Here is a 27,557-nt window from a genome sequence, read left to right on the forward strand (position 1 = left end):
TATAGAGTATTGCTAATTCTCACGGAAGGTCAAGGAAACAATGGGCTTGGTACATCGATGAGTAAACTAAGTTTCTTCCAACATATAGAGTATTGCTAGTGGCCACTAAAGGTTAAAGAAACAATGAGCTTGGTACATAAATGAATAACTAACCGTATTCAAACATATAGAGTATTGCTAATTTCCACGGAAGGTCAAGGAAACAATGGGCTTGGTACATCGATGAGTAAACTAAGTTTCTTCCAACATATAGAGTATTGCTAGTGGCCACTAAAGGTGAAGGACACAATGGGCTTGGTATACAGACGACTAAACTAACTGTTTTCCAACATATAAAGTATTGCTAGTGCATGTGTCAGGATATGGGACCAGGACGACAAAGGACAGGTGAAGCCCTGACACTGGCACTCGCCCCACTGTCCCTGCCTACTTGCTTCAACAGCCCTGAATGGCAGCGGAAAACTGGTCGACGGAACAAAGACAAGACAGTCACAACAGAATAACTTAGGGTCAGGGGTCGGAATCAGTAACAAGAGGACGGCACAGTACAAAACATGATCCAACAGAGAAGTCAAAGGTCTAAAAGTCAGCAAGTTAGAATACCAAGTACATAACGCTGGAAGGATTGTAGGTCAAGACACACTAGTAAACTTGCCCACTGAAGGTTGAGGAAACAACAGGCTCAGTATATAGACAACTTTACTAAACATATAGAGTATTGCGAGTAGTTACTGTTGATCCAGTAACAATGGTATTGGTATACAAAAGTTTATTCTAACATATAGAGTATTGCTAGTTCCCACTGAAGGTCAGGGAAACAATAGGCTCGGTATTTGGATGATTAAACTAAGACCCTTATTAAATGGGGAGATTATTAGTCAAACAGACCAGTATCACCCTATGGAGTAAGGCTAGTGATCATTGGCTGTTGGTCAGTGATTTTTCAGCAGGGCCTCACATCCCGATAACCTGACAAAGAAGCAGTAGCTCAGTTATTAGCTGATCGGGCCATTCCCATCTGCAGAAAAATCATTGTCCATTGGCCGCACGTCCCCCTGTGTAATAAGAGACATACAACTGACGACTGTGGTGGGAATGGACTGCATGACTGATCCTTCCTGGGGAAGGCTCTGGACGAGGAAAGATATCAGAGATCAATGCTTTTTTAGACAGGATTGGGCCATCTAATACAACTCTAATTCTATTGCAACCAATGGAGTATGGCTAGTGGCTACTGGAGATCAAGGAGACAATGGGTTAGGTATATCGATGACTTAACTAAGTCTAGTCCATGCCTATAAGTTCAATCCCTTAACTGAAGCATTCCAAATGTAAAGGGGTTGTCTACCTGCGCTCCCTTCTAGTAGAAGATGAGGCTGATGGATGGCTCTTGAGGATGTCTAAGAACATCCATTGACTCTTGATGGAAATGTTGCCCCATAGCAACATATTGGACCTCTGCACTGCCACCCAGAACTGTGTTTCCCCTTCACACTCTTTTGATGAGTTTTGATCAGTTTTTCTGATACAATGTAGAGTGGCCTCCGGCACAGGTCAATACCACCCAACAGTAACAGGATGGGACCAACCAGTGCTGGACCACCTCCCTCCAAAGGGCCCCATGATCTACCCCTAAGTGTGTACTGTATGCCCTTGATATATGCAAGTTTTCCATACAAGAACTTGTCACCCAACTTTTTTCAAAAACATTTGTAGTTAAGCAATAGCCAAATAGAATTTGTAACAACTTGACACATTTGACTTCTTTTTCAGTGAATTTTTCCGAGTTGAAAGGGAGAAACATTTCACTATTGACATGTGCATCCTCCACATCCAAACTAAACTAATAAAAAGTCCGACTTAGAAGACTTAAAAGCGTCTTCTGCCCATCATCCCATTTCAGAGCCCAATAAAAAGCGGAATGCGTAGCCATCCTTCATAGCGTGAATGATCTTATCAAAAAATACCGGGGCGAGCTTCTTATTTTTACACTTTCTAAAAGCTTGGCTCTTAGGCATCCAAAAATGGACAATATAAGTGTCATACCGAGAAGAAAAACGGCCTCTCTGATTGAAGTCCTATAACTATTATATAAGATAAACTTTAGGCTGCAAATGGAAAAATTCATCTCAACAAGGTACCAAGAAAATACATGGGGGCGGATGCTTTGTTCTGCGGAAGGTGTGTTCCCTTTGAAGAATAGACAATTAATTTGAAAACTTTTACTTTATAATTGAAAGAAATTTAAGAGGTCACGGTGGTTTTAAACAATTTCCCTCTGTGTGATCGCCTAAGAGTGTCCTAACGTTTTTGTAAACCAGTCATATTGTAAAAATGGCTCCTGACTCTAAGAAAAACAGCTCGAAAGTCTTGGGCACTAGGTGTCTCCCTTTTCTGTAAAGTGCTGTCAACTGACTGTTGTTAAGGGAAATCTGTCTCTAGTAATAGCCTCAGAAAGACAGATTCAAGTAAGTGGGGGTGGGGCTTAGCATGTGCTCTGTGCTGGACTGAGCAGAGGACACTGTATACCTGCATCTGTGAGTATCCAGAAGATTTGCACTGTCCATGCAAGGTAAATCAAGGCTTCCCTCTCAGGTAATGCATTAGCAGTAATGCTTAATGTAACCCTTTCCTTACTTTTCTGATGTATCAGTAACCCTCTTCTCCCTCCATATGCCATCTATAATAATGTACTGTGTAAATCAGCCCATCTTTAGTCCCACCCCTGGCATGGAGAGAATAGAAAATAGCAGGGAATCATAGAAGGACTCTTATGGGCTTAATACCCACAAAATTACCAAAAAAATCATTTTGTCAGGCCTAATAAAACCAGGCAGGTTTATGACAATTTTTTTTTAAACAGTGCCCCCCCTTGTTTACAGGAACAGTCTAGTATTGCGGTTCAGCCACATTGGATAAGGGAAATATGAGCCTTATTGTAAATGTTCAACTTGCCCACTATGGATTCCTGTGGTCGGCATGGCTTTGTAGCCCGGGGGCAATAGGTCCCATGAGAGAAAGAACCAAGATTAGACTTTTTATGAGGTCTATATTAACCTTCCGATTCAGGACCACCAATATTACCAAAATGACCAAAGGTTTAGACTACAATGGATGTGGGATGGGGGAGAAAACAACATCAATACCATCATGTCTCAGGACTATAGACCATTGGGACCCCTTTTAGTTTTTACTACTAGGCCTCTGCCCTATGTATCCTATTATATGGTCACTGGTGTTCCATGCTGGGCCTGACCAACAGAGTTTCTTGCCGGGCCTGACCAACAGAGTTTCTTGCCGGGCCTGCTGTGATTATGTTCATGTGCCTCTGCATCCAATCAGTGCCCTCAGAGGTCTTTTACGTACATATTCATATCAGTCACATGACCTTTGAGGGCAGTGATTGGCTGCAAAGTCACATGAGCAATGTGACATCATCACAGCAGGCCTGGCCAGAAATATTGTTGGCCAGGATGGTTCATATAGGCCACATAGCAGACAGTGAGTCTAATCTTCCCTAAGGAGTCTACAGGGCCCTCGGAGGTCGCTATACTAGGGAGTAGGACCATACTAGAGGTATGAACTACAATACAACAAATCCCCGACCAATAATCTCAGTGTGAGGAATATTCAGCCGTGACAGCCTAGCGACTGAGCCGCTTTGTCGGATATTTACATGAACGTCAGAACAGCTCAGCTTCACGGTAAATAACAGCTGGCGGCGCCAATGTCTTCCCGTGAATTACTGTTCTCCGCACGCCGGATTCTCTTTCTTCCTCTTTTTAGTAATCAATATGAGTAACGTATTTCCATTACTATAGCCGGCCGCGGCAGAGGAGCACAAGCTGCCCGCAGACACCGCGCTGGACACTTACTGCAAATTACATGCGGTATATATCAGGGAAATCTCCTACTATCTGGTGCACCATAGGCTTTTGCTGGCCATTGCTGTCCTGCTTTAATCTGCATCTATTGCTATCTGTTATCAGCCATTTCAGGCTCATACTCTTCACGTTACAATTTAAAGGGGCTCTACACGTTCCAAAAATCCCCTTTAAATGAAAGATGTAAAATGGGGTGTCCTACTGCGCAGATCATCCAGTGATCGAGGAATCTAGCAGCAAGTGTTTAGTTTCTCTACAGCACCGCCACAGGATAAATGTGGTATTACATGGTGCTCCACTAAAGTTCACATAAGGACGTGATGGGTCCTCCAGAGGGAGAGACACTCTTTGCAGCTGCTCTGGTTTTTGAGTCAGGGACAAAAACCTTTAAAAGAGTATTTGATAGTGAAGTTTCTAAACCAGAAAAGCCCTTTAAGATGCTTATAGATAGGATAACTTGCCCTGGTGGGATATTAGTTGTTATAGGGGTTCAAGATGCAAGTGATCTCCAAAGGTCATGTGACTACTTTAAGTGAATATGACTAAGCTGCAATACCACACTTGGCCACTATGAGAGTAACGGAGCCATCGGTGGACTCTGGGTCCCATAGACATGACATGGCCGGCCTCTGGTACGTACGGCCTTGTCTATAAGATCATGTCCTCAGCTCTGGCTCTTCTTACTCGCCTCGGACTTGAGAGAAAAGCTTTAATCAATCAAACCAAATATCATTTTAAGCATTCATTTGCCCGGCCACTTATTGACTCCGAGAATCTGTTTGTCGATGAGCGCATCTATTCTAAATACCACTTCGCCAATACAGACATTAATCTTAAGAGCCTGTTATCCATAGACGCTCAGCTACTGAATTAGCCGCTTGTGAAATCTCTACATGGAATGGAATATCAAACAGAGATACGGAACGGGACGTTCTAGATGTCAAATGGCTGATAACAGAGAACACAGGTAGCAGAGCACAAGGTTGGCCTCAATGGGGACATGGCAAGGGGCTGATTGGGAATGTGCCCCAGGGGGAATAAAAATGCCCACCCATACATTACATATCCTGTATTATACTCCAGAGCTGCACTCACTATTCTGCTGGTGAGGTCACTGTGTACATACATTACTGATCCTGAGTTACATCCTGTATTATACCCCAGAGCTGCACTCACTATTCTGCTGGTGGGGTCACTGTGTACATACATTACATTACTGATCCTGAGTTACATCCTGTATTATACTCCAGAGCTGCACTCACTATTCTGCTGGTGGGGTCACTGTGTACATACATTACTGATCCTGAGTTACCTCCTGTATTATACTCCAGAGCTGCACTCACTATTCTGCTGGTGAGGTCACGGTGTACATACATTACTGATCCTGAGTTACATGCTGTATTATACTCCAGAGCTGCACTCACTATTCTGCTGGTGAGGTCACTGTGTACATACATTACATTACTGATCCTGAGTTACATGCTGTATTATACTCCAGAGCTGCACTCACTATTCTGCTGGTGGGGTCACTGTGTACATACATTATATTACTGATCCTGTACTGATCCTGAGTTACCTCCTGTATTATACTCCAGAGCTGCACTCACTATTCTGCTGGTGAGGTCACGGTGTACATACATTACTGATCCTGAGTTACATGCTGTATTATACTCCAGAGCTGCACTCACTATACTGCTGGTGGGGTCACTGTGTACATACATTACATTACTGATCCTGAGTTACATCCTGTATTATACTCCAGAGCTGCACTCACTATTCTGCTGGTGGGGTCACTGTGTACATACATTACATTACTGATCCTGAGTCACATCCTGTATTATACTCCAGAGCTGTAATCACTATTCGTACGTTTCCTTGTATGAATCACAGTTACTTTCTCTTTGTATTTCCTAGTGTGACGCTATCTATACCACTGACTCATTCCGCCGCCATTGTCGCTCTTCTTTGCACTCGGTTTCGGATGTTACAGAACAACAACATGGCAGGCGGGAAATCCAGTGGGACAAGTGACATGGAAGGTTCTAATGAGGCGCCCTTAAACCTTGTGCCTCTCACTGGGCTCCACACCAGACGCTCTTCTCTCTCTCTCTCTCTCTCTCTCTGTCACTTTCCTTCCCTCTCGGATGACAGCGAGGATTCCCTACCAGCGACGGCTTCCAAAAATAACTTCTCTTTCCTTCCCCTCCCGTTCCTTCCATTAATTCTCTAACTCCTTGAGAAAATGAGTCTGTACGTTAGATCGCTGATCCCAGCACAGAGGAGGCCGACGGAGGAGACTTCTCATCAACATCACAGGAGCCACGACTCTAAACTCATCAGGATATCAGTCGTGGCACAAGGGCTATGTCTAGAAGTGGAGCTTACAAGTCATTGATGGATGAGATAGCGCCCCTCCCTGGAGGACATTATAAGATTATTATGAGTCACTGAGGAGATACATGGGCATAGAAACATAAAAGGAAGGGTTATATTATGCTTTATAACACACACCTCAGCCGCTGCAGCTCAAGCGTGCATCCGATCTTCTGCAGCAGCTGGAGTGAGTATTATAATGATCTACAGTAGCTTATAGGAAGTCGCTGTCAGGCTATGTTCACACATAACATTTAATGCATGTTTAATTGGCGGTAATTAGGGCTATTTTGCAGCGAATATTGATATTTTACAGCATAATTGTGAATTTGTGGCCTGATAGTTCATCATACGAGCCACCACGGGGCAATTATTTCTGTAACTAGGATAGGACCAGAAACACAGCAGGATTGGACCAGGAGCAAACCACAAGCACAGGAATCAACCAGAGATAAAGACCAGGAAAATGCACCAGGAGCAGACCAGGAGCGGACCAGGAACACAAAGGGATTGGACTAGGAACAAGGACCAGGAATGGACAAGAAACAAAGATCAGGAACAAGGACCAGGAGCAGACCAGGAACACAAAGGGATTGGACTAGGAACAAGGACCAGGAATGGACAAGAAACAAAGACCAGAAACACAAAGAGATTGGACCAGGAATGGACTAGAAACAAAGACTATGAACAAGGACCAGGAGAAGACCAGAAACAAATACCAGAAAGACACAGGGATTGGACCAGGAATGGACTAGAAACAAAGACTATGAACAAGGACCAGGAGCAAACCAGAAACAAAGACCAGAAAGACACAGGGATTGGACCCGGAGCAATAAACAGGAATGGACAAGAAACAAAGACCGGGAACAAGGACCAGGAGCAGACCAGGAACAAAGACCAGGAAGACACAGGGATTGGACCAGGAAAAAGGACCAGGAACACAAAGAGATTGGACCAGAAACAAGGACCAGGAATGGACTAGAAACAAAGACTATGAACAAGGACCAGGAGCAAACCAGAAACAAAGACCAGAAAGACACAGGGATTGGACTAGAAACAACGACCAGGAACAGACCAGGAACAAAGACCAGGAACACAAAGAGATTGGACCAGAAACAAGGACCAAGGATGGACTAGAAACAAAGACCAGGAACAAGGACCAGGAGCAAACCAGGAAAAAAAGACCAGGAACACACAGGGTTTGGACCAGAAACAAGGTCCAGTAATCGACCAGAAACAAAGACCAGGAACAAGGACCAGGAACAAAGACCAGGAACACACATTTATTGGTCTAGAAACAAGGAACAGGAATGGACAAGGAACAAAGATCAGGAACAAAGACCAGGAGAAGACCAGGAACACATAGGGATTGGACCAGAAACAAGGACCAGGAATGCATAAGAAAAAAGACCAGGAGAAGACCAGGAACACACAGGGATTGGACCAGGAACAATAAACAGGAATGGACAAGAAACAAAGAGCGGGAACAGGGACTAGAAGCAGACCAGGAACACACAGGAATTCGACCAGGAACAAGGGACAAAAATAGACCAGAAACAAAGACAGGGAAGAGAGCAGGAACAGGGACCAAGAGAAGACCAGGAAGAAAGACCAACAACACAAACAAGGATTGAACCTGGAACAGGAATGAGGACAAGCAACAGACCAGACACCACAAGCAAGATCTATGAGCAGATCAGGAAAGGACCAGGAATATACCAGGAATGAGGACCACAAGTAGAAGAAGAACAAGCATGAGGACCAAGAGCAGACCAGGATCAAAGTCCCACACAAAATCTAGAAGCAGACAAGTATAAGGCAAGGAAGAAAGGCTAAAGGAAGACCAAGATCGACCAGGAACAGACCAAAAAATAAAAGCAGCATGGGGCAAAATCCACACGAACAAAAGGAAGAAGGGCGTTCAACCAGCATCTGAACTTGGGACTGGAACTGGGTAGAAAAACCTGTGCTGGACTTACATCTCCAGTGGAACCGTATTGTTTACACACACAAGTATGGGGCATTGGCCAATAAGGATGTGGAGGAGGAGACAAACACCCGATCCTTGTGTCACAAACATCCGAACCCATAAGGTGGAGCGTCTGCTCCTCCTACTTATTCCCATGTTTTTTTAGATGGAGGAACGTCTAAAAATGGCAACAGGAGGATTAACAACCGCAGGTAAATGTGGTGATCGAAGACCCAGAGACATCACCGTAACATCTACCCAACGATCGTCTCTCCATTTGGGATTTTCCATCTTTAATGGGTTAATTTCTGGTTTTCGCCGAGGGAACAGAAATTCTGTACATTTCCACGGATGATTAGCCGCAGCTGCGCTTCACCAGGAATTTCAATCCATAATTAAGTTAAACTTTTAATGCCTTCGATTTGCATATGACAAAACGCACAATTCTTATAGCGGGAACAATGCAGAAGAGATAGAGGCGGCGATTGTCCCGAGCCCGTCATCCATGCCGCCAGCAGCTCATCTACATAAGAGGCACGGCAACTATTCACCAAAATAATAGTATAATTAATAAAAAAACGCCGATAAGTAAATGAGGGAGATGGTAATTCTGTGCACAGGGAAAAAACAACGGCGGTATTACTTCTACAGTGTTATAGTAGTAATATTCCTGTATATAGGGGCAGTATTATAGTAGTTATATTCTTGTATATAGGGGGCAGTATTATAGTAGTTATATTCCTGTATATAGGGGGCAGTATTATAGTAGTTATATTCTTGTATATAGGAGCAGTATTATAGTAGTTATATTCTTGTATATAGGGGCAGTATTATAGTAGTTATATTCTTGTATATAGGGGCAGTATTATAGTAGTTATATTCTTGTATATAGGGGCAGTATTATAGTAGTTATATTCCTGTATATAGGAGGCAGTATTATAGCAGTTATATTCCTGTATATAGGAGCAGTATTATAGTAGTTATATTCTTGTATATAGGGGCAGTATTATAGTAGTTCTATTCCTGTATATAGGAGCAGTATTATAGTAGTTATATTCCTGTATATAAGAACAGTATTATAGTAGTTATATTCTTGTATATAGGGGCAGTATTATAGTAGTTATATTCCTGTATATAGGAGGCAGTATTATAGCAGTTATATCCCTGTATATAGGGGCAGTATTATAGTAGTTATATTCCTGTATATAGGAGCAGTATTATAGTAGTTATATTCCTGTATATAGGAGCAGTATTATAGTAGTTATATTACTGTATATAGGAGCAGTATTATAGTAGTTATATTCTTGTATATAGGGGCAGTATTATAGTAGTTATATTCCTGTATATAGGAGGCAGTATTATAGCAGTTATATTCCTGTATATAGGAGCAGTATTATAGTAGTTATATTCTTGTATATAGGGGCAGTATTATAGTAGTTCTATTCCTGTATATAGGAGCAGTATTATAGTAGTTATATTCCTGTATATAAGAACAGTATTATAGTAGTTATATTCTTGTATATAGGGGCAGTATTATAGTAGTTATATTCCTGTATATAGGAGGCAGTATTATAGCAGTTATATCCCTGTATATAGGGGCAGTATTATAGTAGTTATATTCCTGTATATAGGAGCAGTATTATAGTAGTTATATTCCTGTATATAGGAGCAGTATTATAGTAGTTATATTACTGTATATAGGAGCAGTATTATAGTAGTTATATTCTTGTATATAGGGGGCAGTATTATAGTAGTTATATTCTTGTATATAGGGGGCAGTATTATAGTAGTTATATTCTTGTATATAGGAGCAGTATTATAGTAATTGTATCCCTGTATATAGGGGGCAGTATTATAGTAGTTATGTTCCTGTATATAGGGGCAGTATTATAGCAGTTATAGTCTTCTTTACAGTGGTTTGTAGAGGACATGTCTTTTCTCGCTATTAAGTTCAGAAGAGCAAAGATGTTCTATGGAAAATTAGATTCTTAGAATGTCTTACCATATGACCTATGACCTTCTCGTGCTCTGTTGATGTAGATAGACTCGGTGACTGACGTGGCCCTTTAATCTCTGATAAATCAGTGTTGATCTGGGGCCATAACCGTATCAATAATGGATGTGGTGCAGTCTGGCACATAGAATAACGATTTACAGTGAATAATAATTACCGGACCCGCGCTGCCCCTCACATTGGAGATATTCCCATATACACCATTGCATAGTTTCCAGGGTAACTAGGACGAATCATTGGTGGAGGATAAGGATGGAGGGACATTACTTTATGGGGTCTGTAATCATATTCTCTGTATTGTTCTGTGGTAATAAAAGAATAAATGATGGATATTTCTATAAATGTCTTTACAGCCTTGAACACAGCAGAGCCGAGAAGAAAGATCGTGAACTATGGCATAGCGTAGATTGAGAAGAACTTATAGCCGTAATGTGGACCCTCTGGACACTGCAAGGTGAATCGATGACTGTATTCACTATATAGCACCAACGTATTCCAGGCTTTTCGTTGGGCAGTAGGTATCCAGTGCCACTGGATTGGGCATTTTTTGCCCCTTCCTGATCTCTGATGTACATGTACCTTATAATATTGGGGAGGAAGTATGGTATTAATTTAGGAGCTAAGCCCACTCCAACTCAGTTATATGGCAGACACCAGTGGTTGGGATTGGACAAGACTCTGATCCCAGGCCTCACAGCCATGAGACCTTTTAGATGAAGAGTCCATTACGATGGCAAGTAATGTTTCTGCTGCCAAACAAAACATTAAGGCCATGGCTTGGCTTTCCTAGATTCTTAGTTGGACCATAGGTACCAATTCTACCAAAGATTGTACATTGTGACCTGTTCCCAACCTTTGGCACACACTCATGGACTGGGTTCAGGAGCCAAGCAGCTCCATAAAAGGTGGGTGTTGGCTGAATAAGACAGCTACCACTCATGGTCAGTGCTGGGAATGGAGATGATTTAGATCCCATCTGTCACTTGACCTAATAGGTTGTCAGTAGTGATGACCAAACTTGCCAAACCTGAACACTCGGCATTTGACTCTCGTTGGCTGGAGAAATTGGATGCAGCCCTAGGATTGCCAGGAAAACATGGATGCTGCCTATGGCCTTCGGCAAGTTTACTCAACAGTACTGACAACCTATTAGGATGGCAGCCCACGACCTAAAGAAGACCCCTAGACCTGACATATTTATACTTTAGTAACCATGCTAAAGGCAGGAATGGGCTTCACCAGGTTCACATGGGTCCATGTCTATTGATTCAAAGTTTCCATCTGGCTTATTGGACAATTTTTGATTTTTTTGATCCAGTGAAACCATAGATGGTCCATAGATCCTCAGCCTATTCAGACTGAGAATGGATGGGACATCAAACGCCAAAGACTGGCTTGTTGCATATGGTATATATATATATGTGTGCAGGCCCATAAGGTGGTTTTCTGTCCTCTACAAAAACTTATTGAAGTAAGGCCTGACCAGCGATAATCTTGTAGACAAGGTTTGGTGTTCTGAACCTTCGGTGGCTTACTCTGGCACAAAAAATCTTGGGAATAGGGGCATGGTCGACTGCAGAGGGGTGAAACTTGGGCAGGAGTTGGGCATACCTGACTCTTTTGTGGTCCAGAAAGGGCTCAATGAAGTTAATTTGTCCGATAGGCCCTTCAGATAGAATCTGTCTTTGTGGCACTAACTCTAGAAAAGTTAGGCAGCCATATTGTTGGAATGTAGGACATATTGGTGGAATGGAGGTCATATTGGTGGAATGGCTGTCATATTAGTGGAATGGAGGTCATGTTGGTGGAATCGTGGCCATATTGGTGTAATAATGGTGGTCAGGTTGGTGTAATGGTGGCCAAATTGGTGAAATGGTGGCCATGTTGGTGGAATGGAGGTCATATTGGCGAACTAGTGGCCATATTGGTGGAATAATGAAGGTCATGTTGGTGGAATGGTCATCATATTAGTGGAATAGAGGCCGTATTGGTGGAATGGAGATCATATTGGTGGAAATGTGGCTATATTGGTGGAATTGAGGTCATATTGGTGGAATGGAGGTCATGTTGGTGGAATGGTGGCCAAATTGGTGAAACGGTGGCCATATTGGAGGAATGGAGGTCATATTGGTGGAATGGCTGTCATATTGGTGAAATGGAGGTCATGTTGGTGGAATAGTGGCCATATTGGTGTAATAATGAAGGTCATGTTGGTGGAATGGTCATCATATTGGTGGAATGGAGGCCATATTGGTGGAATGGAGGTCATATTGGTGTAATGGAGGCCATATTGGTGGAAATGGGGCTATATTGGTGGAATGGGGGTCATATTGATGGAATGATGGCCATATTGGTGAAACAGTGGCCATATTGGTGGAATGGCGGCCTTACTGGTTGTCACCTAATTTAGATATTGATGTAACCAAGATTTCAGCAGAGGATATCTCAGGGCGTGGTTTTTACATGGGATTTTTGGGTGATTTTTAACATTCAATAGCTCCTTTATGTGCAGTTTGATGCATTTCCAGGCACAAATACTCAGGGACGAGGCGGTATTTTGTGTAATGAAATGAATACACATTTATTCAAATGAAGACAACAGATGATGATTTAATTCACAAACAGATGTTTTGATTTTAATGAATATATATTCATGTGCCGCTGACGGGAATATCTGTGATTGCCAACAAGAGCCTGTATAGGTGGCGGTAATACACACCCTGCCGCTATACTACCTGTCAGTCACGCCAGGCGGGCCACTGACTCATTACCATAATGAAACGTTACGTACCGCGCCAAAGTCGCTTCATCATTTGAGTCCTGTCATTTCCAATACATTTGTTTTCTAACATGCCATGAGGGTATCATACATCATAGGCTTAGATACACGCCATGGCTGAGAACATTAAATATCATGAGATTAGAGGTATCAGCTCAGCAGACTGTATCGTCTATACACAGTATCACCAAATCCAAGCTTAGATATAAGGAGTACCACTTCTCCTTGAAGAGATCCAGTTGTATTATGGAGACAGGCAATGCTCTATGGGAAAGTATGCAAATTAGCTGGTGTCTCTCTAGCGACACCTATAGGTAACTACCTTGTAACTACATCTATACATATATTTTTGGGGAGCACTTGCCCTTTGACCGTACAGATGTTCTTCCTGAATTAATAAGGGCTTCCTTGTCTACGCCTCGGTTAGACAGCAAGCGGATGTACTCACATAATTCTATACGCTACTGGGAAATATATGTTAATATCCCATACAGAAAAGAGGATAATTACAGAATTCCTATAGTACGGCTGTCAGAGTCTGAGCCATGAATGTAAATGATATATGATTCGCGGTGACTCACGGGCTATTAGGAACAAGTGATGAACGTCAAGTGACAGCGTCTGAAGGGAAATTGATGACTGCCGAGTAACATGTCAAGAGGGATGACGGCTGAGTGTCAAAGAAGAGGAGCGAGAATCAGACGTTCTCCAGATCCTTCTACAATCACTAAAATTATAGGGTCCGTGCCTTAGGGCCTCAACCAACATAGGGACATAAGGGTCTCTGCCACTCTCCAGCCTTGAGATACCCAAACATCTTCAAGAAACCGTCCCCCCCCCCCCCCCAATGCATCATGGGAGTCTAAAGTGGTTCTCTTCTTCAGAAAGCCCCTACTTAGAAGTACAGCCCTTAGATAATAAGCCTATAAGATAGCATCCCCCTGCTGGAACCTCCAGGGACATTCTGCAGTCAGTGTTCAGTTTTCCTGCAGCTCCCCCGCAGGAGAAGTGAGGTATTACACAGTGTCCAATCATACCAATGCATTGTCTGTGTAATGTAGGTCCTCCAGGGAGAGAGACACTCTTTGTAACAAATGTAACCCTCTATAAACTCTGTATACTCCAATAGGGTGTATAAAATTCTGGTTGTGCGAAGTGGACAATCCCTTTCAATGACGCAAAGTTGATTTTCTGCAGAGCTAGTTTTGTCTTTCTGAGATACTACCATGTTATATGTACATAGATGTAGCAGAGCTAGGTTTGTCTTTCTGAGATACTACCATGTTATATGTACATAGATGTAGCAGAGCTAGTTTTGTCTTTCTGAGATACTACCATGTTATATGTACATAGATGTAGCAGAGCTAGGTTTGTCTTTCTGAGATACTACCATGTTATATGTACATAGATGTAGCAGAGCTAGTTTTGTCTTTCTGAGATACTACCATGTTATATGTACATAGATGTAGCAGAGCTAGGTTTGTCTTTCTGAGATACTACCATGTTATATGTACATAGATGTAGCAGAGCTAGGTTTGTCTTTCTGAGATACTACCATGTTATATGTACATAGATGTAGCAGAGCTAGGTTTGTCTTTCTGAGATACTACCATGTTATATGTACATAGATGTAGCAGAGCTAGGTTTGTCTTTCTGAGTTACTACCATTTCATATGTACATAAAGCTACAGAACTTCCACAGGGAAATAATGCAGTCAGCTCTGCTACATCTGCTCCTAAACCAACCAGGACACGCTCGCCCCTCATCCATAGGGTTATATAATGGGCGTTCTCATTCATCCCCCGTCAGTCATTACTCATTCAATTACTCTCATCTATTTTCGCTCATTCATCAATTATCTCCTATATGCATCATTTATCGGCGCAGTTCACACATCACACGCTTGTTTGAGCTTGATAAATGATAATGGTCGGATCTGACAGATGACGTACAGTAATAAGAAGGGGAATTCTTGTTTTGGTTGTTTTGTAAAAATCCAGCATTTTTTTTTCTACCTGTTGCTATCTGGAAACCATCAGCAGGCGGCTGTTCACGGATCCTTGATTCTTATTAGCTTCTTTATACGTTGAGTACCGACTACTATCCAGCTGTGAGTGAAAACCAGAGAGACGCCTGGAAAAATGGGAAGAATTCCTGGAAAATCTGACAAATCTTACAGAAGAAAGAAGAGGAAAGGGGAAGGTATGGGGAGAGGTGAGTATGTGAGAAACTGGTTGGAGATCTGGAGTCTGATCTGGGGTCTACAAACAGGACCTCATCTGTGGCCTGTAACACAATGGAGGTCTAGTCTGGAGTCTGTACTTTAGGGGAGTTTGAGGTCTGTTATATTAGGGGTCTGATCTGGAGTCCATATGTAATCAGAGAGTCTAGTCTGGAGTCTGTATCTATGGAGATTCTTGTCTGGGTTCTGTAGGTTGTCTGGTCTGGGGTTGGTGTGCAGTCCGGGGGTCTTGTCTGCTTGTCTGTAATTTAAGGGGGTCTGGGATCTGTAGGTTGTCTGTTAAGGGGTTAGTATGCAGTCAGGGGGTCTCGTCTGAAGTATGTATTTAGATTTTCTATGATTTCAGGTCTGCAGTTTATATTTTGGGGGTTTCTGGTGTCTGTATTTTTAGGGGTTCTGGGCTGGGGTCTGTATTTTTAGGGGTTCTGGTCTGGGGTCTGATCTGAGGTCTGTTATTTTTAGGATATCTATTTTGAGGCATGTATGTATTCGGGGGTCTTGTCTGGAGTCTGTACTTATTTAGATTTTATTTCAGGTCTGGGGTCTGTAATTTAAGGGGGTCTGGGATCTGTAGGTTGTCTGGTCTGGGGTTGGTATACAGTCAGGGGGTCTCGTCTGAAATATTTATTTAGAGTTTCTATGATTTCAGGTCTGCAGTCTATATTTTGGGGGTTTCAGGTCTGGGGTCTGTATTTTTAGGGGTTCTGGTCTGGGGTCTGTATTTTTAGGGGTTCTGGTCTGGGGTCTGTATTTTTAGGGGTTCTGGTCTGGGGTCTGTATTTTTAGGGGTTCTGGTCTGGGGTCTGTATTTTTAGGGGTTCTGGTCTGGGGTCTGTATTTTTACCGGTTTTGGTCTGGGGTCTGTATTATTTTTAGGGTTTCTAGTTTAGAGTTGCTATGTCATAAGGGGCTCTGGTGTCTACACTAAATTAGAGGTTGCTCTTATGTGTCCGAGTCTGGGATCTGTATTTTTAAGGATTCTGGTTTGGGGTCTGTATTTTAAGACAGTCTGGTCAGTACTTTTACTGGGTGTATATGTACTAATGGGGGCTTTAGCTATTAAAGCCTTTTTAAGGCGGTCTTATTGAAATGAAGAAGGTCTTACATAATCTGCATCAATGTTGGGTCTGTATCTACTTATGGGGTCTGGTCTGGGGTCTGTATGTGCTTAGGGGGCCTGGTTTGTATTTATTTTGGGTTATATTGAAGGTTTTTTTTTAATTCCTTGTGATTTAAATGATGTATGTTGAGTTAGTGTCCTATATGGATGGGGCCTAAATCCCTCCAAAACGGCACCGTTTCCTATTACTTCCTAAGGTATTAAGGTGGAGTACCCATCTAACAGAGGACTCCGGGCAAACCAAAGTAAGGCCTAGTGTACAATGGGTGGAGTATGACTTCATTTGCTGTCTCCATGCTCCGCCCCCTTAGGAATAACCCAGTGTATCACTTTGTCTCGAATGTCCCTTTAAGAAACGCCAGAGCAACAGCCACAATAACAATATTGTATCACTCCGACTCCATGAGAGCCGCTTCCAGAAATCCCTCCGGCTTTGTTCTTCGGGAGCATTGACTGAAGGCGTCTGTAGCCAAGGCTTTTCAACCAGGCTCAGCGTGGTCCCGATGCCACCACGAAAAAAAGCGAAAGGAAGGGACTGAACAAAAACACAGATAGAAAGCAATATAAATGTTAATGAGGAGGAGAAAAGACGCCAAATTTATGGGCAAAATCGACGCGGATCAAAATAGTAGGATAGGATTTGGAGGAAGAGACCGCACCGTTTCTTCTGTCTACAGAAAAATTTCTAAATTTCCAAGAAAATAAAGAAATTTTCATGTAAACAGCGCCACTCCTGTATTTAGGTTGTGTCTGGTACTGCAGCTCAGTTGAATAAGTTTGTGTTGCAATACCAATTAAAGCCTATGTACAAGGGGGGCACCGCTTCCCATCCAGAATGAACAGTAGTCATGGATGATGAGCGATTTGTTAGAATGTAGATCCCTTAATGTTCTATAAATGACAGGAAGCTACAGAACGGAGCGGGATGATCTGGCGGCAGAGCGCACCGGGGATAAATCACTGTCAGCAGCGCCGTATAATGAAAATGTTCTACTAATATCAGACTGTAATCAAACACAGGCGGCTCCGCGTACAGCGCTCTGACAAGATGCACTACGAGCCGCGTTACACCGCCAAGACGAGGAGCTCCACCGCCTGCTGTACACAACAACCAGCGAGATATAAGAGAGTCATTCATTATAGATGAGAAACTTCTACTGTATATAGTGATGGGAAGTGTGCCGCTATAACCTGGGTATATCCTGTATATATGTACGGCTGGTATAACCTGGGTATATCCTGTATATAATTATATATGTATGGCTGGTATAACCTGGGTATATCCTGTATATAATTATATATGTACAGCTGGTATAACCTGGGCATATACTGTATATAATTATATATGTACGGCTGGTATAACCTGGGTATATACTGTATATAATTATATATGTACAGCTGGTATACCCTGGGTATATACTGTATATAATTATATATGTACAGCTGGTATAACCTGGGGATCTCCTGTATATAATTATATATGTACAGCTGGTATAACCTGGGCATATACTGTATATAATTATATATGTACAGCTGGTATAACCTGGGGATCTCCTGTATATAATTATATATGTACAGCTGCTATAACCTGGGTATCTCCTGTATATAATTATGTATGTACAGCTGGTATAACCTGGGTATATACTGTGTATAATTATATATGTACAGCTGGTATAACCTGGGGCTCTCCTGTATATAATATATATGTACAGCTGGTATAACCTGGGCATCTTCTGTATATAATTATATATGTACAGCTGGTATAACCTGGGGATCTCCTGTACATAATTATATATGTACAGCTGGTATAACCTGGATATATACTGTATATAATTATATATGTACAGCTGGTATAACCTGGGGATCTCCTGTATATAATTATATATGTACAGCTGGTATAACCTGGGGATCTCCTGTATATAATTATATATGTACAGCTGCTATAACCTGGGTATATACTGTATATAGTGATATATGTACAGCTGCTATAACCTGGGTATATACTATATATAATAAAATATATATACAGCTGCTATAACCTGGGTATTTCCGGTATACAATAGGTATGGGGTGTACCCGGTGTAGCCAGTGCACATAACAGAGGGCCGCCTGTAATTCTCACATATTACCCTGAGAACTTTGATGCTTGCGGGATGTTTTGTATTCAGATATAGTGATATCTCGTGTGGCGATTCCCAACTTTTATCAATGCGGAGCGAGTCTGGCCGACACTGAATAAAAGCGTACTCAGACTATTGTGGAGATGACAAAGCAATGGAAATGAAAGGGAATCCTATAAAGGTTTGTGATAAAGCGGCGGTGGGGGGCCATCTTGTCTGGTTTTATAGATGAAACAAACAGCAGAACAAAACACCCTTCAGACTTGTTCTAGTAAAGTCACTTTAAGAGCGGCGCCAAGCGAATCCGGCAGGACCGTGCCGCAGATGGGCCACATCTCACATGCCATAAAGCATATTGTATGTTCCATGTCGGAGCTCTAGGAAACCTCCGGGTATAGGGTTTCAGGGAAAAAATGAAAAATGTAACCTATTGGGCTGTCTTAGGTTGTGGTGGTGGCAATGTCATATCTGGGGGTGGCTATGTCATATCTGGGGATGGCTATGTTATATCTGCTGGTGGCTATGTCATATCTGCTGGTGGCTATGTCACATCTGCTGGTGGCTATGTCACATCTGCTGGTGGCTATGTCATATCTGGGGGTGGCTATGTCATATCTGGGGATGGCTATGTCATATCTGCTGGTGGCTATGTCCCATCTGGTGGTGGCTATGTCATATCTGGGCGGGGGCTATGTCATATCTGCTGGTGGCTATGTCCCATCTGGTGGTGGCTATGTCATATCTGGGGGGGGCTATGTCATATCTGGTGGTGGCTATGTCACATCTGGTGGTGGCTATGTTATATCTTCTGGTGGCTATGTTATATCTGCTGGTGGCTATGTCACATCTGCTGGTGGCTATGTCATATCTGCTGGTGGCTATGTTATATCTGCTGGTGGCTATGTCATATCTGGTGGTGGCTATGTCACATCTGCTGGTGGCTATGTCATATCTGCTGGTGGCTATGTCACATCTGCTGGTGGCTATGTCACATCTGCTGGTGGCTATGTCATATCTGCTGGTGGCTATGTCACATCTGCTGGTGGCTATGTTATATCTGCTGGTGGCTATGTCACATCTGCTGGTGGCTATGTCACATCTACCAGACACCTGCCTTGGATTACCTCGTCCTCACCACCTGCAGATAGTCAATGGTTCCTTCCTCTCTATAATAAACCATCTGAAGTGGCCGCACCTGTCTCCGAGCCGCGGCTCCACCGTTCCCTTTTTCGGAGCAGGAAACTTTAAGAGGTCACTGGAGAGAAGACAGCGGCTTACATGGAGTCACCTGCGCCCCCTTCAGGTCTCAGCCATCTTTGATGGCTTCTCTTCCTTCTCTATAGACCCTGACAGGATGAGCCGCCGCCGTTCCAGCCGCACAGCTCCGAGCAGCTCCGGAGATTACACAAGCCGCTAAAGGACTCAGAATTTTTAACACATGATAAAATATTGATGCAGCGAGATGGAGAAGAAAAACAGAGATAAATATAAGACGGAGCATGCCGGGAAGAGACGAAGAGGGGGGGGGGGGCGGTATACGGCCTGTCCCCTGTATACAGGTCTGGGGACACCGGATACAAGGCCACACAACACGCACCATCATACATCAGGGGGCTTAGCTGAGTATTAGCGTGATAAGCGGCGCCTTGTCGATCCCGTCCGGCATCACGTCTCTGTCACCGAGGCGGTGGAGGTGTCAGATAGCGGTGGTAAAGGCTGCCGGCTCGGTGGGGGGAGATGTTTCATTGGAATATATCAATGTTTGCATCTGTTGTTTACTCCACGGGGGGACGTCTATCTACGCCGGCGCCACATACTCAGCTGCTGCTCCAAAAGCTGCAAATCTGATGGCGTACTGATAGTCTGAGAGAGACACCGCCAGGAATTATAGACTGTGCTGAATGCCGCTAACTGTCTGCAGTCCGAGGAGATGAGCCACGCCATTGTTTACTACACAGACACAAATGCTTTGTTTCCTCTTGTTTATGTAACGTCAATAGTTATTATACTTCTAGATAGGGGGGAGGTATTATAGTAGTTATATTCTTGTATATAGGAGCAGTATTATAGTAGTATATTCCTGTATATAGGGGGCGGTATTATAGTAGTTATATTCCTGTATATAGGAGCAGTATTATAGTAGTTATATTCCTGTATATAGGAGCAGTATTATAGTAGTATATTCCTGTATATAGGGGGCGGTATTATAGTAGTTATATTCCTGTACATAGGAGCAGTATTATAGTAGTTATATTCCTGTATATAGGAGCAGTATTATAGTAGTTATATTCCTGTATATAGGAGCAGTATTATAGTAGTTATATTCCTGTATATAGGGACAGTATTATAGTAGGTATATTCTTATATATAGGAGCAGTATTATAGTAGTTATATTCCTGTATATAGGAGCAGTATTATAGTAGTTATATTCCTGTATATAGGGGGCAGTATTATAGTAGTTATATTCCTGTATATAGGAGCAGTATTATAGTAGTTATATTCTTGTATATAGAAGCAGTATTATAGTAGTTATATTCTTGTATATAGGAGCAGTATTATAGTAGTTATATCCCTGTATATAGGAGCAGTATTATAGTAGTAATATTCCTGTATATAGGAGCAGTATTATAGTAGTTATATTCTTGTATATAGGGAGCAGTATTATAGTAGTTATATTCTTGTATATAGGAGCAGTATTATAGTAGTTATATTCCTGTATATAGGAGCAGTATTATAGTAGTTATATCCCTGTATATAGGAGCAGTATTATAGTAGTATATTCCTGTATATAGGAGCAGTATTATAGTAGTTATATTCCTGTATATAGGGGCAGTATTATAGTTGTTATATTCCTGTATATAGGGGGCAGTATTATAGTAGTTATATTCCTGTATATAGGAGCAGTATTATAGTAGTTATATCCCTGTATATAGGAGCAGTATTATAGTAGTTATATCCCTGTATATAGGGACAGTATTATAGTAGATATATTCCTGTATATAGGAGCAGTATTATAGCAGTTATATTCCTGTATATAGGAGCAGTATTATAGCAGTTATATTCCTGTATATAGGAGCAGTATTATAGTAGTTAAAGTTTTATTCTTTCTATTCTATTAGGGGATTTTTACTCCGTCTGGGATATTACCATCAGAGGAAGTGCCCAGACTTGCTCCACAATTCGCACATTTCCCACCAGCTGTGTTCTTCACTCTTCACTTTTAACACCTGACGTATTCGTATCAATTTTTCAGCAAACATCCCCTCCCATGTTCCCTCAGCCTATAACCCCGGCCGGTCCTAGCTTCTCTTCTAGCTACAAATAATCCCTTCTCTCTCTCTCCTCTTTCCTGTGGCTCGGAGGGCGCAGGGAAGACGCTCTTTTAATTATTCAAATATTCAAAGTGAGGTTTGATTAAATATGCAAATGAATTGCAAAACTCGCCTCTTACAAACAGCGTGACGCTGGCCTTAAGAACAAAGCTGAGAACGTGAGGCCCGTCTATCCCCTCCCTCTCCTCTTCCCTTTTTAATTAGATCTTTGCAGCCCAAATATGCTCCACAGAATCTTCCAATAAAAGACTATCCCCCCCCCCCCCGCCCTGGGCCCAGGCCTATTATAATGAGTATTATGTAACCAAGTCCCTTGGGCCGCCCAGCTGAAAAAAACTACTTTAATGCCAATTAGTGGAATCCTTGAGTCAATGTTTTTTTTTTTCTGGTTTATTTTAACCCGGAGAAGAGGATTTGTGCTTCTCGTCCTTGGTTGTGCTGTCATTAGAATCATTTAGGAATTTAGAATCTACAGAGAAGGTGGAATAACTGATCGTCAGTTTACGTTCTCTTCTCCAGTCGCATCCAAAGCTGCGTAAGAATTTGACTGGTTTGATCTTCAGTTTATAAGGCAGCCATGCTGGACTACAAAATGTTTTTAAAAAATGCTAACTTTGCCGTTTCCCCCCACCGCTGCCTGTTCTGGACTGGACTATACTTTCTTGTGTGGAGAGGAGAAGAAGAAGTAGTGAGCAGCAGAGACCTTGTCATTACTGTTCCGGCAGTGCCTGATCTCTGATTGGCTGAATGGGGAGATCTTTTTGTCGAGAAGAGAACAGGAAGTAGTGAACAAAAGATACCTTGTTGTTACTGTTCTGGCAGTGTCTGGTCTCTAATTGGCTGAATGGGGGAGTTTCTTGTGTTGTGAGGAGAACAGGCAGTAGTGAGCAGCAGAGGCCTTGTCGTTACTCTTCTGGCAGTGCCTGATCTCTGAATGGTTGAATGTGGAGTTCCTTGTGTTGAACAGTGAACAGGAAGTAGTGAGCAGCAGAGGCTTTGTCATTACTGTTCTGGCAGTGCCTGATCTCTTATTGGCTGAATGGGTAGTTCCTTGTGTTGAGAGGAGACCAGGCAGTAGTGAGCAGCAGAGACCTTGTCGTTACTGTTCTGGCAGTGCCTGGCCTCTGATTGGCTGAATGGGTAGTTCCTTGTGTTGAGAGGAGACCAGGAAGTAGTCTCCCGCAGCTCCCGCTTTCTGGTCTACACTCAATAGAAGGAAGTGATTGCGAACCCGGTCACTGTTTGAGCCAGGTAACTAACTACTCAGTGGGAAACACCAAAGCAGCAACAGATTTAGGGATAAGGAAAGTTTTTCTCCTTCTTTTTAAATCCAATTCCAGCTTCTACTCAATGTTATAATAATATCAGTAAACCCCTCGTATTTGCCCATCTGTTTGGTTGTCCATTGATGTCACACTGTTTACAAGCCCCTTTAAGAACATACTGCAAACAGGCCCTTTAAGGCGGCCATTGCTATTGATCCTTCAGTTCTAAATAATTACTTGAAGATTTCAGGTTCAATACCAATGAGTCACTGAGACTTGTGCAGTCAGAGACGTGGACCCCTCCTCCTCCTCCCTGCGCAGATATACAGAGACAGTCACTGGTAGAACAGAGACGTCTCTGCACCTCCCTACATTGTTACAATGTAGCAGAGACGTATTAACCCCTTATTGACTGTATGAGTCACATCTTCAGCCGTTCTCTGCCACTGTCTCCGTCACAATACCCTGCCGTCAGAGAGATTTCCATGCTGAGGGTGGACCCGCTGTCACAAGACATAATGGACTTTCCAAGCAACAAACGATGGGGACTAAAACAACCTTGGTTAACGATCTTTTACTGGTTTTGTATCCAATGCAGACCTATCTGTCTCTATGGTTACAGACTACAGAAACAGTCTATGTAGTCTGATCCTGCAGTCTTGGGTTTTTCTATTTCCTCTGCTCCTCTTAATAATAATCTACACACACACATCAGTCTGCCTAGGAGCTGCGTACACAAAACGGTAGACGATTATAGACTGCAGAGAGACCAATAGGATTGTATGATGGATGGGACAGGGGTAGTGTTAGGGCCCTATTCCACCGGACCCATAATCGTTAACGATAAATGATCTCAAACGACCGCTATTGCGAACGACCTGAAATCATTCAGCCGTTTACACGGAACGACGATCGTCCCTTAGGGTACTATTACACGGAACGATAATCGGCCACTCTGAAGCTGGAGCGCGCGGGACCCCGGGAGAAGTACAGAGGAGCCCTGCAGCATGGATAGGTAATGTATAACGTTTAAACAAGGGCTGCAAGGACATCGGTAACAATGTCCCTGCAGCCCTTATTAAAGGGAACCATTCACCCCGTGGCCCCCGGCAGAAACTGACATACAGTGACATAAAGGTCAATATACTTACCACATCGCTCCCGGTCCCGTCCCGAATCCCGTTGTTGACACGGAGAAATTGACGATTCTTCTTCTCGCGCCCATTATGGTAATGAGCGCCGCCGGGTCCGGAATCCAGCCTTCTCCCCGCCTCCGACACTTGATTGACGCCAGGTCCTCTTCCTCCTCGTCTTCTTTCTTCTCGCCGGATCCCGCGCAGGCGCCGTGACAGTCGTTTTCGGCGCATGCGCAGTTCACAATTGAAGCCGCTCCGCAGCCTCACTGTTTACTGCGCGTGCGCCGATTGGCTTGAACACGTATCCTGTTTACCGCGCAGGCACAGAAGAGGTGACGGGACCATCGCAGCGGCGCCTACGCGGGAATTCGTCAGAAGACTGAAGACTGAAGACGTCAATCAAGTTCCAGGAGGCGTGGATGGGCGGCGACGAGAAGAGGACCTCATGAATAAGTTGGACTCGTCCGTCGTTTCCTATGGACGTTGGACTCATCTCAGCTCATTACCATAATGGGCGGGAGAAGAAGAATCGGCGATTTCTCCGTGTCAACAACGGGATCCGGGACGGGACCGGGAGCGATGTGGTAAGTATATTGACCTTTATGTCACTGTATGTCAGTTTCTGCCGGGGGCCACCGGGTGAATGGTTCCCTTTAAACGATTATCGGGCCGAGTAATAGGCCCAGTAAATGAGCGCCGATCTAGCAGATCGGCGCTCGTTTACATTTATTATCGGGCCCCCATTGGCCCGCCTAAAATTCCCCTTATGATCGTTCTTGCGGTCGTTTGGTCGTCGCTACAGCGAATGACGTCATATTCCATGCGATCAATTTGCGAACGAACAACGATAAAAATAGGTCCAGGTCTCATTCAGCGATCAACGATTTCTCATTTGTCGTTTAATCGTTAACTGCTATTCAACCGAACGATTATCGCTTCGTTCTGAACGATTTAACGATTATCCGAACGATAATTGTCACATGGAATAGGGCCCTTAGGGAGTTGCAGACTCTCGTGTGAACAGACTCTGTGTGTTGTCCAGACCCTCCGCATTGGGTTTCTCTGATAATATATACATACACATCAGTGGGCATAGGAGCTGCATACACAAAACGATTAAAGTAGATTAAAGACTTTATATACGCAAGGTCTCATCTGACCTTCCTTTCATCAGCTTCTTGCTCTCCTTACGTATATCATATGGATAGGAGCTGCATACACATAACGGTATAGATATATATATATATACACTGCCATATATCCTTGCCGTGTAACCTTCCCATAGAGAAGACGTGTCATACAGCAGGTAGACGCTAATGCAGCGACACACGATATTACCGCCTCAATGTCAGTCATTCTATCAGGTTGTGCGCCACTCTAAGCCGTCCCCCCGCCGCCCCCTTCCCAATGACAGAGATCTCTCTGCTCCATAAGGACAGATCCGGCTGCTTGGCACTGAGTCTGCAGCGACAGATTAACCGGCCTCCTGCTGACAGCTACCGCGGCTTAGCCGGAGAGATGAGCGGAAAATTAAACTTTTCATCCGTCCTGATGAAGATTAATATCTTTTCTGTGACGAGCGGCGAGCGCTTAATCTATGCTATTAATACGGAATCGCTGAGGTGTAAGCTCTACAACACGGCTGTCAGCCCGAGTCAGCCCTGACCGGAGGTTTACATGCTCCGCCGTACAATCAATAGGAAGAGCTCCGCACCAAGCTCAGCACTCACAACCCCCCAAAGCTCAGAGAGTCACAAGGCCAAAATGTGGCACTATCATAGCTTACTGTTTCTGAAATCTGTAACTCCATACCTAGTGAGACTACAACTCCCATCATGCCTTCAAAGATTTAAATAGTAAAAAAAAAAAAATCTAAAATTTGCAAATCAAAAACTTTGCAGGACGTCGGCCTACTCTAATAATAGACCCAGGCTCAGCTGTTGAGAGACTACAATTCCCATTGCCGTATGCCGGGGTAGCCTGTGCGGTGTTGTGGCAGTGCCCTTGAAGTTTGGGAAACCCAAGAGTAATCTGGTGGGAAGAATAGGCCACAGTCCAATAGGAAAACGTCCGCTTACTTAAGGTCTCCAGTGCAATACAATAATAATCTTATGATAACTGCAGATGCAGGCGAGAGGTAGTAGTATAGACTTGGCAGGTAGAAACAGAGTGGAGTAGAGGAGCGTCTTGAGGGCCCTGTCCAATGTAGCTGTGTACTCTGCAGGTATAGCGTAGTAGAGAAAAAGAAGGAAAAGTACTCGTACTCATGTATATATACCTCTCATCTGACCACCTTATGCGCTATAAGGGGTACCCGTTCTGCTAGGGTAGTACGAGGTCCCAGGTCCCTGCACTGGGTTGATCAGACTTCCCAGTAATTCCCAGATAAGCCATGCGTTACAGTAAGATACGTAGGCCTTAACTGCAGCTTTGTCCTACTAGGGTCAGTACCTAACTCAGCCCTGTGTAGTGTAGATTGTATCCCTGGCGTGGACAAGGTGATCCTCAGAGGATGCTCTTCCTCCTGAGGGGTCTAGCACCAATGCTAGCGGTGGTTACTTTGCACAAAAGAAAAACTCTCTGTCCATCTATCTCTCTCCTGGTCTTGAGAGAGACTCCAAAACCCCCACTACCACCACCACTAGGAACTAGCTCCTTTTTATAGGGTTCCTTAGCTAGCCTGTGATTGGTGGGGCTGTGTATGTGCAGAGAAGGGATAGGAGTGATAGAAAGAAGAGTAAAAACAGACCTGCAACTGTAACAGGATGGGAGCAAACATGTGACATAAACAATTAACCCTTCAGCTTCCTTCAGCTGTGCATAACATAAGACATACAGTGAATACAGCAGCGACACCTAGTGGGGAAAAACAAACACTACAACTGTACTTCATCCCATTGTGAGTGCATAAGAACTTAGTGGCACACCCATCATGCCCTGAAAGTTGGCAAGGCCATCAATATCACTATCATGGATAAAGTTACAACTCCCATCATGCTCTGACTCAAGTCATAAGGCAAAAACTATGGAGGGATTGGGCCCAACCTGATGATCACAGAAAAGAAAACCCCTCAGCCTTAGGCACTGTTTTTAAAACCTGACACTCCCCAGTGGTTGTGAAACTACAACTCCCATCATGCCCAGATTGATGAAAACAAATTCAAGAAAATTGCAAAGCAAAATCTATAACTCCTAGTATACCCTTGGCATTATGGGAGTTGTAGTTTCCTATCAGTCAAAGGCTTAAAGTGGGATTCCAGCGAAAATATTTTTCTTTCAAATCAATTGGTGTCAGAAAGTTATACAGATTTGTAAATTACTT

At 43.3% G+C, this 27,557-nt stretch overlaps 1 protein-coding gene and 1 long non-coding RNA gene across 4 annotated transcripts in view; one reads left to right on the forward strand and one right to left on the reverse strand.

Annotated features, from left to right (window-relative positions):
• LARGE1 (LARGE xylosyl- and glucuronyltransferase 1) overlaps positions 1-27,557 on the reverse strand; it is a 259,607-nt gene that overhangs the window by 142,185 nt on the left and 89,865 nt on the right. The window lies entirely within an intron of this gene.
• LOC138788678 (uncharacterized) overlaps positions 1-27,557 on the forward strand; it is a 68,252-nt gene that overhangs the window by 32,984 nt on the left and 7,711 nt on the right. Inside the window, exon 3 of the long non-coding RNA XR_011362630.1 lies at positions 10,594-10,694. This is a non-coding gene — a long non-coding RNA (uncharacterized lncRNA). The remainder of the gene's footprint in view (positions 1-10,593; positions 10,695-27,557) is intronic.

This window comes from Dendropsophus ebraccatus, chromosome 1, assembly GCF_027789765.1.
Source record: "Dendropsophus ebraccatus isolate aDenEbr1 chromosome 1, aDenEbr1.pat, whole genome shotgun sequence".
Taxonomy (NCBI): Eukaryota; Metazoa; Chordata; class Amphibia; order Anura; family Hylidae; genus Dendropsophus; species Dendropsophus ebraccatus.